The following is a 15,612-nucleotide window of genomic DNA, read 5'->3' on the forward strand; positions in this document are numbered from 1 at the left end:
ACTTCTGCCCCTAACTTTTCTCAGTTTTCTACTTCTTCCAGTGCATCCTTCAGTAGGCAGTTTCTTCTTAGCTAACGATCCAATTAATTTCTTTTTACCTTCTTATGCAGTTTGAGCATTATTCTTTTTCGCCCACTCTTTCAAGCATAGATTCATTTCTTACTCGTATTTTGTCTGTCCATTTCACACGCTCTATTCTTCTCCATATTCAAATTTCAAATGCTTTCGGGTGCAGTCGTTTCTCTTCATTCTTCGTAATGTCCATTTTTTGTCCCATACAATGCCACTCTCCACAAAAAACATTCCACTAGCCTCTTAGAGCTTTTCCCTAAAGTTCCGCAGGGGTTATGCTCCTTTTTCTATTAAAAGCTTCCTTTTTCATTGCTATTCTTGCCTGGCAGCAGCTCATGTTACTACTTAAAGTACACCCCAGGTATTTGAAGCTGTCCACTTGTTATATTGTCTCATCTCGAATTCGCACGTTTACCTTCTTTATTTTTTCCAATAACTATGGTCTTAGTCTTGTTTGAATTTATCTTCATCTCATACTACTTACAGCTGTCGTTTAGCTCCAGTATAGTCTATATCCAGATAGTATCGTCCCTCTTCTGCTAACAACGTCGTTCGCCGTTCTGGTAAGCAGTGCTGAATTGTAGAAATAGTGAGACACAATATGATGATGATAGTAGTTATATATTTTACTTTTGTTCCGAATGTAACTTCCTCATATTGTCTTAAGTAGTGAGCTTTCGTAACGCTCATACAATATAAATTCCAAACTTTGTTATTCCTAGGGGATGTCTGGTTTTCACTAAAAAAAATTGAGGATCCTACTGACCATGAATTCAAACCTATAAGTAGGCCTACTGTACACGAAGAGATTATTAAATTACTGTACACTTAAGGCCCATTCACAATGAAAATTAAGCATAACCGTAACATAAACACATAAGTTTGCGCCCAAGCTTCTAAATGGGATCATTCAGCTGATACGAGTGCTCACTCCCATTGAAGAGGCTTATACACGCAGACATTACAGCATCCTTATTGCCTTAGACGCCAAGAGAGCCTTTGACACAGTTTGGATAGACGCCCTAAAATATAAACTCACATCCTTAAACCTGCCACACGAAATCACACGTTGGCTCTCCAGCTTCATATCGAACCGAACAGGACAGGTGAGACTCGGAAGGAACGAACTTTCTCGGACCTTCCGAATAGAAGCTGGAGTCCCCCAAGGCAGTGTCATATCTCCCACTCTGTATAACATCTATGTGGCAGATATTCCCCTCCCTAATAACCCGCTAGTAGGACTGGCACAATATGCAGACGACGTCGCATATTGGGCAACATACCCCCGACTCCCCTCCGCTAGGAAGTTACTAAACGCAACACTCAGGCAGTATCTAAGTTGGACCAACACGTGGCGGATCACAGTCAACACAGACAAAACACAGATATGCGTCTTCCGCCCAAAACTCCGGACTCGGGTCCTCCAGAACAACCCAATCACAATAGCCAACACTCAACTTCCACTCCAGCGAAATCTCATATATCTAGGAATACCCCTCACCTCCAAACTCTTCTGGACCGAAGTAGCTAAAGAAACCTGGAGGAAATATAACGTAGCCACCAGAGCAATAAGCTACCTAAGTGGCATCAATCGACCCGGTTGTATAACCGAAACACTCCTCCACCTATACAAAGCATTGGTTAGATCCCTATGCATACATCCCTCCATTTTCCTCGCACAAGCCCCTCCAACAACCCAATTGAAATTTGAAGCACGCGAAAGAAGAATTCTCCACCAAATCTTCCACCTGCACAGACGCACCAGAAATAACACAGTTTACACTACGACAAAAACAAAGCCACTCTTCACACACCTAAACAACATAAACAGGAAATACACACATTCGGCAGTAAATCGCGTATATACACAACACATCTTCGCAAATCCCCCGAACACAAACAACAGAACAACACTGGAGAAACTCCTCTACAACTACCACCAGCCCCCACCACCAAACTAAAACACACAAACAAAACCGCAATCACTGTTGGAAATTTGAATACTGTCTGAGAGGACACACGACAGCAACAGAGAGGCAGATGAATAAAATAACACCACACCATGGAAGTCTCCATAACGATTCAGACGCTTCTGCCACCGGAAGGGGAAACTTAAAAAAAAAAGTATGTATATGTATGCAAAGTGTTCTGCCCAAGAGAGGTCTTTAACTGCAAACCCAGCATTTCCCTTTCTTGCTTTCCCCTTAATCTCCCCATATAATACTTTAATGCTGTCTATCAACTGATATCTTTTACCCCGAACTCTTGTCCCGTTCACCATTCCTTAAGCATCCCAAATTAACAAATTAGGCCTACACCAAAAAATTAAAACAAAAAAATCAAGTAAAAAATAAAATAAAATAAAATAAATAAAAAGCCAATCACCGCACTCACACACCTATTGGCACTTATGCCAGAAATAGTGTCATATACAGTATGTAAATATATATTTATTGTTATTTATGTACAATGGCTGGAGAGGGCATCCTGCGCGTATAAGACCCTAAAACGGCCTCTGGCTCAAAGCCAGTAAAGTCAATAAACATCAACATCACAATGATTCACATAAGCATTGACATCAGTGGCGGCTCCTGCATATTTCTTAAGAGGAGGAAAGAAGTTAACAGCGCAAAATGACACCTTCTTGAGAGAAACAAGCTACAAATTAGCCTACATGCATACATGTAAGACCAGGTGGTGTTAGGGTTGGCCTTCCCTTTTGTATAGCAATAATCTGTTTCTGTAAACTGAGTTTCCTAAATTGTCCAAAATATAACATGTTTTCACTTCCATTCATTGGTGAATAATTGCACAAATTAACAATTACAAGGAAATTCACAACCTCGCAGCATTTTTCACGCACACTACAGCATCACACGTGTTGGAAGAGACCAGCTACTAAAACGTAACCGGAACCGTTTTACGGAAATGGGAATGAGAAATAATCTGTTAGGAAAGCGAGAACACTGCATCCACCCACGTGGTCTGTGTTGCCACATGTACATTTTACGAGTTCAGTATCACATGCTTTTGAAGAATATCAGTTCTTGTAAAGTCATACTGCCATTATTGTTCAAAGTTGCCGGTGCCCAATTTTTTATGTTAAAACTAATGTAGTTTGGAGTACCTACTTACTTTCAATTTCAAATATATTTGTACAAAACTGACAACTTGGCTGTTGCCCTGTCTAGAACACAATGAACGGAAGTGAATTTCAGGGGCCAAAAAGATCTGCGATACTAAAGTAGAACTACTTCCTCTTTGTTTCATATAAACACGACTTTAACTTTCAAATGTCTTTGAAAGTTTCAAACCATGAATAGTAGCCTATATAAAGTGCAATGAATAACATTTTTGATTTATAATTAAAAAAAAAAAACGTTTATATGGTGTATTTCATAGCGTTGCGTTAAAACTATTTTATTGTGCCTCCTCCTAGTTGTGTTATAGTCTGGTTGAATGCAGCATCATTAGATGGCAGCGGTAGCGAGCTTGCTGCAAGACCAGTCGGTTTCTATTTCCAGCCCATGCGCTGAATCAGAGGAGGATCTCCTCCCTATCCGTTCATTTACTTGCTTTAAAACTCTGCTTCTTTCTCTGGCCGCTAGCGCGCTGTTGTCTATGTGTGTTAACTGCAGTAAAGGAGGACTGGATTGGCTTTCCTCCACATAAACAATCTCGCATCTTTCTCACAGTTTTCTAGCAGCACATGAGTGCGCGTGGTTTAAAACTCGATCAACCGAGGTTTTCTCATAGCTGTGAACTTAAAAATTATCGAATCTTCCTCGAATTTTAAGGCATATATTTCATTTTATATTTACTTTCAAAAGAAGAAAAATGTGAGGATAACGTTCCTTCCTTCCCTCCCCCGAGGAACCGCCATTGATTGACATAAACATAACCGTTAGACGTTAACATGAAAGTTTGCAAACTCCAAACTTTCATGCCTATGCTTACATGGTTTGCAAACAGAACACAATCGTGGAGCGCTGAAGTATACGACAGAATATGAGGAAATGGCGTCGTTATGTTTCCATGGTTACCAAGTATGTTTGCTGTTATGTTTATGTCCCCATCGTGAATGATCTTGATTTTACCGTAACGTTTATATTCTTGAGTTAACGCTTACGTTATGTTTAATTTTCATTGTGAATGGGCCTTTATACTTCTTATGAATACCGCAATTATTTTATTTATTCTATGAATTAGTAACCTCCCATTATGCTGGTCACATAAAGATTCAGTTCCTAATATCGCATGCCTGTCTAGTGTCACTCCAAAATTTTCGGAGTTCTACAAGCCCTAACTCAAATCTTTGAAAGAAATGATAATGATTGTGATTATGATAATGACGACGACGTATTTTGTTTATTCTGTAGTCTTCTTTCAAGTGAGCGAGCGGAGAAGGTGTTTACTGTTCAGAACAGAGTGTAAATTGGGAGTGTCATAGTTCTAAAAAGATGTAGTTAGCAGGAGGTAGGAAAACATAATAAAACGAGTCGGTAGGAACTTCTGATAGTTACAAAAAAGTCAGGAGAACCGGTTGTGAAAAGTAGCTAACAGCACTGTTTCACACCTCCTCCTGTTTATACTTGGAGAGAGGGGTACTATCGTCATACAGAACTGATCTGCACAATGACGAGAAACAAGTCATAGAAAATGATAACTATAACCATCATGTCCTTTAAGGACATGCTTCTTGATATCGGTGTTTATTATCCATAAATATATTTACTATTATCATTATTATTACTAGTAATAATTTTATGAAGTTTGTTTTTTTTAGCCTAATTCCTACGAAGAATAAGCTATACCTCTAAACAATAAATAATACATAAAGAAATGATTACGGCGAGTTGCACTTTATCTCATATAATAATAATAATAATAACAATAATAATAATAATAATAATAATAATAATAATAATGATTTATTTAACCTGGCAGAGTTAAGGCCATACGGCCTTCTTTAACACTCAACCAGGAGTAAAACTGCGTTACAAAAAACACTACAAATTTACAAAGTACACTACAATTTTACACACAAAACTGAATAAGATAATAATAATAAAATGAAAACAACAAGTAAGTAGAAATCAGACATAATATATAACATACAGAATGAAAGGAAAAAGCATAATAAAATGTGAACAGCAGGTCAAAATAAATGAGACATACGAGTACAAAGTATAAAAAATAAGACAATTATTGATAATAATAATAATAATAATAATAATAATAATAATAAATAATAATAATAATAATAATAATAATAATAATAATAATAATAATAGTAGTAATAAAATAGTGCAGTAGAAAGCTTACAATGAATACAATATTTTTAAGTACACACAGTAAGGAAAATTATGATATATATAGAGTGAACCGTCCACACCTGTGGAGTAACGGTCAGCGCGTCTGGCTGCGAAACCAGGTGGCCCGGGTTCGAATCCCGGTCGGGGCAAGTTACCTGGTTGAGGTTTTTTCCGGGGTTTTCCCTCAACCCAATACGAGCAAATGCTGGGTAACTTTCGGTGCTGGACCCCGGACTCATTTCACCGGCATTATCACCTTCATCTCATTCAGACGCTAAATAACCTAGATGTTGATACAGCGTCGTAAAATAACCCAATAAAAAATAGAGTGAACCTTAAGTAATGTCAATAATTTCAGGGGTTAGTCTTTGTAATATTTCAAACAAAAAAGTTGAATACGATTTTGCTCCTTTTTACTTCCTTTCCGAGATAAAAATTATTTTATATTAAATATTTCATAGCATGTTTTAGGAAAGCCAAATCCGTTGCCCTGGTGATTAGTCTTCGAATTAGTACTACTACCAACGAAAATTGTAACAAATACAAAAGTCTATTCGTTACGTACAAGTTGAAACTGAAGTGTGAAATGAGAACGATACAAACATAATTTTCTTCGAGTTCTCTTGCCTTACCTCTGTTCTGAACACCTGGCAGGCAAGAGAAATAGGGTGGAACCAACGGTCGGTTTAAGTTTGACAGAGGTGTTCTGATGGTCCTATTGTTTGTAAATGTGAATGCAATTTTCAGAGAAATGTGTAAGTAAACCTTATAAACCGATGTCTGTTTTTAACAAGTCTACGTGTCTGCTGGAATACTGAAGAGTCATGGGCAAGGGCGGGTACTAACAACTTTGTATTTATCTGTACTTATTTATTTTACAGTAATTTTGTGCCACAATATTTGTGAAAATTACAACGTCGAACCTACGCGATAAAAAACTGAATAGGTGTTCTTTAAATATTTATCTTACCATTTTGTTGAACTATATGGACTCATGTTCTTTACTTAGTTTTGCTGCAAAAAGAAAGTCGTATTGATGTTAGCAATTACTTCGCACAATGAACAGTATCAAAAGCGAATCGTATACTAACGAACCATATTTTGACGTACAAAATACGGAAATTGAAATTCTCGTCACCGAAACTCTCGACATTGTACCACCTATCACTGCTATTTTGTCATCCGGTGTTTTGGTCACTTAGACTTTTTGGTCACCCGATATTTTGGTCACCAGTACACATTTCCTCAAAAATAATAATTTATTTTGACAAGTAAAATAGCTATCCATTACAGGCTATTGCAGCACTGTGAGCTGCAATCTCTTGATTTTTTTTTATCTTGTTCCAAGTTGAAATGCAATAGCCATCTATTTCAGTCTACAGTTGTCTCATATTGATCATCAAAATCTTCCATGGAGCTCGGGAGGAAAATTTTGTCTTCGTACTTTTCAGACTGGACAGAATCCTTCCCCAGTTATGATCATGACTTGGATTTTCAGAAGGGCCTTCAATTATAGATGTTTTATCTGGAGCTACGGTTATTGTAGCGTTGCATCTTCTGTGCTAGGCGCATCTCCAAACAACACCGGAATCTCAAACTTTGTCTGGTATACATATACCCTTGATGTATTACATAGTTTCTCAAAGCCCCTAATACTTCGAGTGAATCGAAATTCCCCTTCGTGAGCTCCATCAATAAAATAAATTTGATAATAGCAAAAATAAATAAGAATGTCACCTTACGCTTAAATTTTTTTTTGCCAAATCCTTATATGCGTAACCACGGAAATAACCTTACAATGACATTTAAATCTCAATATAATTATATGCGTAACCACGGAAAAAACCTTACAATGACATTTAAATCTCATTATAATTATATGCGTAATCACGGAAACAATCTTACACTGACAGTTAAATTTCATAATACTTATATGCGTAACCACGGAAACAACCTTACAATGATATTTAAATCTCATTATAATTATATGCGTAATCACGGAAACAATCTTACACTGACAGTTAAATTTCATAATACTTATATGCGTAACCACGGAAACAACCTAACAATGATATTTAAATCTCATTATAATTATATGCGTAATCACGGAAACAATCTTACACTGACAGTTAAATTTCATAATACTTATATGCGTAACAACGGAAACAACCTTACAATGACATTTAAATCTCATTATATTTAACTTACATGCGTAACCACGGAAACAACTTCACAATGACAGTTAAATTTCATTATACTTATATGCGTAACCACGGAAACAACCTCACAATGACATTTAAATCTCATTATATTTATATGCGTAATCACGGAAACAATCTTACACTGACAGTTAAATTTCATAATACTTATATGCGTAACCAAGGAAACAATCTTACAATGACATTTAAATCTCATTATACTTATATGCATAACCACGGAAACAACCTTACAATGACAGTTAAATTTCATTATACTTATATGCGTAACTACGGAAACAACCTTACAATGACATTTAAATCTCATTATATTTATATGCGTAACCACGGAAACAACCTTACAATGACATTTAAATCTCATTATATTTATATGCGTAACCACGGAAACAACCTTACAGTGACATTTAAATCTCATTATATTTATACGCGTAACCACGGAAACAACCTTATAATGACAGTTAAATTTCATTACACTTATATGCGTAACCACAGAAACAACCTTACAGTGACATTTAAATCTTATTATATTTATACGCGTATTCACGGAAACAACCTTATAATGACAGTTAAATTTCATTATACTTATATGCGTAACCACAGAAACAACCTTACAGTGACATTTAAATCTCATTATATTTATACGCGTATTCACGGAAACAACCTTATAATGACAGTTAAATTTCATTATACTTATATGCGTAACCACGGAAACAACCTTATAATGACATTTAAATCTCATCATATTTATAGGCTACGCGTAACCACGAAAACAACCTTACAATGACAATTAAATTTCATTATAAGTTACTTAAACAAAATTCCATTACACTTAGGCCTACATACGTAAGCACGGAAACAATCTTACAATGACAATTAAATTTCATTATACTTATATGCGTAACCACGGAAACAACCTTACAATGACAATTAAATTTCATTATACTTATAGCCTATGCGTAACCACGAAAACAACCTTACAATGACATTTAAATGTTATTAATTTTTTTCAATAAAATATTAATAAACTATTAAATGTAATCGGTGACGAGAACGCCGGTGAATATAATGTAATCGGTGGCCAGAACACCAGTGACTAAAATGTAATCGGTGGCCAGAACAGCAGTGACTAAAATGTAATCGGTGACAAGAAGGTATAATGACGACATCTCCGGTGACGAGAATTCTTAGACCCACAAAATACCTTTCCCCGTACCGAGTGTGGGGCACCCATTCTGGGAACCGTGGTGAAAAAAAAATGGAAGAATTTCAAATGTTTTCTTTCATAACAATATGAGCTACAGCCGAATGCTAATGTTGTTAGTAGTTAGGCCCTGAACCAATGTAACTTACACCCAGTCAATTCATCCCGCCACGCTACGGACATGGGAGCGCCGAAGATGCACATAAAAATTAGATGTGCCATGCGGTATCTCTCAGCAATATCTCTGCATTGAGAGTAGCTAAAGGCCTGTGCGGCCTCTCGTTTGATTTGTAATTACGAGTTCTGTAATGTTAAAGAGGTAATGGATACGAATGTTACACTTTGAGTGAACCATAGTAAAAATTTTGTTTTGTGCTGGGACTAATTTCGAAATGTCGCTTCATTCGCTCGCGAGATAAAATTGCATATAAGTTATACATTAAACAAGAACCTTTCAATATCAATTTCGGGAATAGATATAAAAAATTTCGGAATATATTAACAAGCGTAATAAAAAGTTCAAAATTAAATATTATTCTAAAAAAATGTGTAACTGATACAAATGATTCGCCATGTATTGTGGGTACCTATCACCACGGCATGGCGCGTCCTTAGGTTGCGAATAGATACGGCCTCTAGATAATGGAGGGTAGCTACGAATATATTGAATAAGCAGTCGTGGACAACCGCAAGGAGTGGTCCTCCAGCCTGGGGGTTGGACGGAGGGCTAACAACCCATCACCGTAAAAAAAAAAATAGCTTGTTACCAAACCACACAATAAACAGATTAAGGGTGTTTGAGAATAAAGTTGGGGCTAAGAGGGATGAAGTTAAAGAAGATTGGAGAAAGTTACACATGCAGAACTGCACGCATTGTATTCTTCACCTGACATAATTACGAACATTAAATCCAGACGTTTGAGATGGGCAGGGCATGTAGCACGTATGGACGAACCCAGAAATGCATATAAAGTGTTAGTTGGGAGACCGGAAGGAAAAAGACCTTTGGGGAGGCCGAGACGTAGATGGGAGGATAATATTAAAATAGATTTGAGGGAGGTGGGATATGACGATAGAGACTCGATTAATCTTGCAAGAATAGGGACAATGGCGAGCTTATGTGAGGGCGGCAATGAACCTCCGGGTTCCTTAAAAGTCATAAGTAGGGTCTAAGTAAGTAAGAAATAATCCTAAAATGTTTCGGTAATCCGTTAAAGAAGCAGAAAATATTGAATTGAATGAAAAAGACTCCATGAAAGAAATTTACTCAAAAATGGTTAGTTTGCAAGAGTAAAAATATAATTGCTAGTGAATTTAATACTTATTTCTCAAATATTGGCACTGATATTGTATTCTCTGTAAGTACGGGGAACGATACTAGTTTTCTCAATAACATAACTTCTGCTCAATCTTCAAGTAGACTATGTATCTGATTCCGCTAACGGGGGATGAATTGGTAAATATTAGTAAACATTAAAAAAATAATACAGCACCTGGTACAGACAAGATAACTAAAAGGCTCAAAATTCATTAATCTAAGTACATCCATTAGGGAGTAAGCTAATTATTTTTTTCTACACAAAATGTGATTTTTAGTAAATTTTCAGAACAGAAAAATTGTTACACAATCCACAGTTTGAAAGCTAGGGAGATTGAGTTTGCAGTAAAAAAAAAAGTTAATTTTTCACAGGTATTTAGTCCTTGTAGGCCTATAAGGACAGGAGTCAAACATCTCTTTTGAAGGGATGTCCTTAAACTTCTGGCAAAACCTGTATGTAAGTAAATGTAGAGTATTATTTGGTATTTTAATTGAACAGTCGGACCTCCAAAACGCTTTAAGTCCATTTTTATGAAAGAAGTGGGCCAGTTGTTTTATCTACCGGTCTACGAACTGAGTGAGTTTTCAAGTGACATGCGTAATAACACAACCTTTTAGATAAGGATTGGCGTTGTTTTGGAATAAAACAAACTTAAAATATAACCTAATGATACTGGTCTCAAACCTATGTATATATCATAAAAATGGCCAAATGGACTGAGGAAGTTTTGGGATCACACTCTTCCATTGTTTGTGTGAGTCTAATAACAGTAAAGTTATGTTTAATGCTTGATTTCACTGTAGAAAGGAACTCCTTCCTCATATTTCGTTACTTATTTCTTTCCGCCGGGATTAAATCTATGTTACATGATTTGAAGCTTGTTTTCAGAATGTACGTATTTATGGATATAGGCTAATAGCGATTCTCCAATCTCAAATTATTCTGCCACTTAGAATTTTTGTTTTATTGTTAGAATCGTTTTTCTTTCGTTTTTTCAAACGCGATAAAATGCATAAAACTAGCTACAACTGCAGCCCACAAAGACAGGACGAAAACAAAAAAACGGAGAAATCTCAACTTTCGAGAGACGGAGCTATCAACTATTTTTAGGTTTATGGTCTACTTACAACAGTGGGTGCAATGGTTGAATAGAGTTACAAAGTAACGGAAATAGAAATTTATCGTGAACTGAATTTAGACTGCGCTTTATTGTGCCATAAGAATCACTAAATGCACTTAATGAAAACAGAGAAACAAAATAAAACATGATTCTACATTAATACTCTTTTAAAATAATAATAATAATAATAATAATAATAATAATAATAATAATAATAATAATAATAGGCCTAATAATAATAATAATAATAATAATAATAATAATGTTATCATGTCAAGATAAACTATAAATTACTTTTCATATAGGCCTATTCCAGTTAAATTATTAACAGAAAAAAAAGTAATTAATATAAAAATTATAAATTGAAAGTGATAAGTGAATCCTTGTAGAATTAAAATGTATGCTTCTGGGTGTTCAAAGAATCAAAATAAATGTGGATATAGAAATTATTATTATTATTATTATTATTATTATTATTTTAAAGTTAATAATAGTATACTCTTGGTTGGCACTTCCGAAGAAGCAAAAGCTTGTGGCCGGAAATGGAGTTTACATTAAATAAATGAAAAAGTAATGTTACACTCTCAAGCCTACACTAAAATAATTATTTAATTAATCAAGTATAAGTAAGCAAACGTAAAGTGAAAAATACCGAAATAATAATACAGGAAATAATAAATACAAAAAATGCAATGAAATTATATCAGATAATAGACAGAAGAGTAGGCTAACGAGAAACCCCAAGGGGCGATGGCCTCTTTAAACAATAATAAAGTAAAATGAAAAAGTATTAAATAATACAATTGTAAAATAAATACAAAATCTTATGTAATAGGCCTAATATAATGAAGTAATAATCATTTAGAATTCGTTATGTAAGTTAAATGTATTAATAATACGTCATTCATTTCTTGAACTACGTTCGCATTCTAACAAGTAAGTTAAAAGAGGAACGCCTTCACAACCCACGAACCAAATTACCCACGCAAGGATATTCATTCATTCATAGTGTTCTGCCCAAGTGTAGGTCTTTCACTGCAAACCCAACATTCTCCAGTCTTTCCTATTTTCTGCCTTCCTCTTAGTCTCCGCCTATGATCCATATATCTTAATGTCGTCTATCATCTGGTATCTTCTTCTGCCCGAACTCTTCTTCCGTTCACCATTCCTTCCACTGCATCCTTCAGAAGGCTGTTTCTTCTCAACCAGTGATCCAACCAATTCCTTTTCCTCTTCCTGATTAGCTTCAGCATCATTCTTTCTTCAACCACTCTTTCCAACACAGCTTCGTTTTTTATTCTGTCTGTCCATTTCACATGCTCCATAGCCTATTATCCACATTTCAATTGCTTCTATTCGCTTCTCTTCACTTCGTCGTAATTAATGCATTTATTATTAATTTATTATTATTATTATTATTATTATTATTATTATTGTTATATATGGCATATGTTTTTCTGAGCAATTACCTATAGAAGAAAGATATATCATAAGGCCTTAAAATCAATAAATACCGGTAGTAAGTTGAAAGATATTATTTATATTGTGGGGTATGTTTATGAATGTAGCCTACAATATGGGACTGAGCGCACCGGCCCTGACCGGAGGGGTACTTCATAGAGGAAGCTGGGATTGGGGATGTAGTGGAACTGATACGAGGTGGTGACAGACTAGAGGTCTGACCATTCAGCTACTGCAGGGGTTAATACAGGTACAGTAGAGTGATTCCTTAAAGAAAACAATATAGCCTAGCTTAATAGACCTATTTTCTCATTATAAACATCTTTTAAACTACGTAGGCCCTAATGCCGAATAATTTTTGTTACTTTCAATTTATGTATTTTTACAACCAATTATATATTTTTTTCATGATCAGTTATATTTCATATTGAAAGCAAAGCGTAGCAAATAAGCTAAACATGAAATTTATTCCCAAGCTTAAGTAGTAATAATTTACAATTATTACAACAAAAAATAAGGAAAAACTAACAAATTAAATTAGCCTACTTCAAGGTATACTCAAACAAGCCACCATCTGCAGAAAATATCTATGTCTTTCACATCTCGCAAAGAGTTTTTCGCTTAGTAGGTCTACAGTTTAAAGAATAAAAATCGTTTCTCTTGTGGAACAATAAAAATAGGCCTAATCAATAAGGGTTTCATTATTTAAGATTATAAAAATGGTAGACGTATTAAAGACTTTTGGGAAAAGATCTAAGGAAGAGACTATTTTTTATGAAGTGTTTTGTGTGGAGTGTGACGTTCTATGGGTCCAAATATTGACATTACGACGAAATGAAGAGAAACGCTTGATGTAGATAGGCCCATGAAGAAAAATGAAGTGTGTGAAATGGACAAACAAAAAAAAATGAAGCTGTGCTAGAAAAAGTGAAGTAATAATAAAAATGAAACTGATCAGGAAGAAAAAAATGAATTGGCTGGGTATTTGTTGAGAAGAAACTGCCTACTGAAGGATGCAGTGGAAGGAATGGTGAACGGGAAAAAAAGTTCGGGGCGGAAAATTCAGATGATAGACGACATATATTTTTCTAAATTATAGACATCAGCTCAAAGAATTTGAGTGACCACAAGGGTCCTGAATACAATAAACATGTACAATATAATGTGATGTGATACATTAAAGAAAAAAGAAAGTTAATTGTTGAAGGCAAAATGATATAAGTGGATTAATTGAAATAGAGATGATGATGTAATATTTGAAGAGAATCCTTGATAATATTTATAAGAATAGACATTACATAGCCTAATAAAAAGGAATGTGAAGTTCCTTAAGATAATTCCATGTGAATTTTGTAATTGAACCTCTACTGCCAAACAGCAAACCAATGACGGACCATTGTTTAAGAGGGACGTTGTACTTTTGAGAAAGATACGGCAGACAAGGTTTATATATGGACTTCTTCTCAATATCAACCTCGGTGGCCTGATTTAGGTTTCTTTCGAAACGGATAGTAGGGTCAAGAACAAGAGCCCGTTTTAAGCGTCCGTTGATAGCAATAATGTCTGCCCGTCTAAAAGAACCATCTGATGATATACAATGTACTTCCTCATGAATCTCACAATTTAAAGTTTTTAACGATGTCGCCAAAGCATGTCGTATACGATGATGTCTAGCATTGATCAGCAGCTCGCCTTTAGGGCATTGTCCAAGCACGTGTCCAAGAGTTTCAAGCTCGCTAAGATTATATGGATCATAAGCAGAGGCAAAGAGAAAGGCGCAAAATTGGAGAGATTGGAGATTGCTGAGTTTGCAGTGAAAGACCCGCTCTCGGGCAGAAAGCAATTAATGAATGAATGAATGAATGAATAACGAATGAATGAATGAAGTTATAAGTTAATTAAGGAATGACTATAATGAGAATTAAAAAGGTAGTTAATTGTTTTCCTAATCTACTAATTTATAGACATAGCCCACCATGTAAGTCACAGACTTATCCTTAGATTTTGACCTGAATACCCAAGCTTATCTATTTGCGAAGTACATTGGGCTGCAAAAGAAATGTCGATACGAAATTATATAGTTTTCCGAAGACTCTGGCAAACATGACGAGGTGGGAAGCTATTTGCCTGAGATTAGTTTTTAGAAACATATTAAATACGACTTTTATAACATGTTCACGTTATTATTTAATATGAGTTGATTTTAAATTATTCATATACTTTTATTTTACAACATTAATAGAATACTACTCGAAAATAGTGAAATTTCAGTTTATATGGTATTCCACAGACTTCCTTATTATCCATGGATGCTGTCATTGTTACAATCGATATATACGGCCAGTTACGTTTCATATTGTATTTACAAAATATAAATATAAAATTGTATTATAAATGAGTCGTTCAGAGCAGAAGTGGTATAAGTCAAAAATGGGTAATGAGGGTTAAAGGAAACATTCTGTAAAATACAGCGCAAAGAAGCAATTAATATTCAATTTATTTAAACTATTAGTAGACAGTGGATAGCGAGAAGGACATATTAATTGCTACTTTGCGCTGTATTTTGCAGAGCTTTTACTTTAAACCTCATCACCCAATTTTGACTTACACTACTTTTGCTCTGAACGGCTCAAATACAAATACAAAACTGAAAATTGGATCTAATTAAAAGATTTAACTAACACATTTCTCCTTTGCATTAAACGAAAACGTTTTAGAAAATTCAGGCCAGTTCAGATGCGTTAGTATAATTATTTCATTAGTTACATAGGTATAACTAAGTTCTCGTAACATGATACTATTTCAAATCGATAGCGACTTCGACTCGATATTTCTTTTACAGTCCAATGTACAATGTAGAATTCTGTGTAACACCTTGATGATAACGCCAAAGTATAAGAGTTGTTAA

Source organism: Periplaneta americana, chromosome 1 (genome assembly GCF_040183065.1).
Source record: "Periplaneta americana isolate PAMFEO1 chromosome 1, P.americana_PAMFEO1_priV1, whole genome shotgun sequence".
Lineage (NCBI taxonomy): Eukaryota > Metazoa > Arthropoda > Insecta > Blattodea > Blattidae > Periplaneta > Periplaneta americana.